Source organism: Microtus ochrogaster, chromosome 5 (genome assembly GCF_000317375.1).
Source record: "Microtus ochrogaster isolate Prairie Vole_2 chromosome 5, MicOch1.0, whole genome shotgun sequence".
Taxonomy (NCBI): domain Eukaryota; kingdom Metazoa; phylum Chordata; class Mammalia; order Rodentia; family Cricetidae; genus Microtus; species Microtus ochrogaster.
Window position 1 is genome coordinate 85,495,817 of NC_022012.1, and position 934 is coordinate 85,496,750.

Below are 934 nucleotides of genomic sequence, written 5' to 3' on the forward strand. Positions count from 1 at the left end.
TGCAATGGCTCCAGCAGACTGAGCAAGAAGAGAAAGGGCAGCGACTCAGAAAAAGACCGTGCCAGCAAGAAAATCAGAAGGGAGAAAGATGTCCAGTCTTCTTCCTCTTCCCATACTGAATCTTCCGAAACAAAGACTTCCAAACCCTCCTCAAGAGTCCTCAAGTAAAGAAATGCCTTCTCTGCCACCTGTGTCAGCCTCTTCCTCCACCCAGAAGTCAACCAAAACTGCAGGCAAGCAGCCAAAGCCGGATGTAGACACCTGTGGTCAGGACCCTCCCAAAAGTGCAGGCAGTTCCAATGCCAATGACAAGGACTCTTCTGTTCCCATGCACAGAAAAGTGCCGAAAGTGCAGGCCAAGGGCTCGGAATACAAAGGGTCTTCTAGAGAAGCTACAAATGCGTTCCTAGTGCCTTCTTTGCCAAAGGGTAACTGTAAACCAGGAAAGCCACAAGTGAAACCTTACATGCAGAAAGCTGACTAATACATGAAGGAAGCTCAAAGGTTGAAGTGGAAAGCAGCGGCAATGATGAACAAGATTAAAAAGGCCTTCAAGTATTTGGAAGCTGTCCTGTCTTTAATTGAGTGTGGGATGACCATGGAGTCAGTGTAGGGTTAAGCCAGCCCCTTTAGGGGGCAGGTTTGCCTTGGGCAATTGTTGACGGATAAATCAAGCGTGCAGAGGCTGCATGCTCCCTTTTTCCTGCCTCCTGTGAAAACGGCTACGCGCTGGAACCTCGGTTCTGTAAGTTTGTTTAAACATTAAAACTGTATATATATTCTTTAATATCTGCCTTTGCATTTATTTACGCCGATACATTTGGCACCCAATGTGGCTTAATGACTTTCAAAGACTGTTAGGAGACATTTCCAGTCTACGACCAGCTATTGGGATAACACCTGATCTAATAATTCATTTGAACAAAACCTTGGA

At 45.9% G+C, this 934-nt stretch overlaps 1 pseudogene; it reads left to right on the forward strand.

Annotated features, from left to right (window-relative positions):
• LOC101994466 overlaps positions 1-613 on the forward strand; it is a 3,020-nt pseudogene extending 2,407 nt beyond the window's left edge.
• The last annotated feature ends 321 nt before the right edge of the window (positions 614-934 follow it).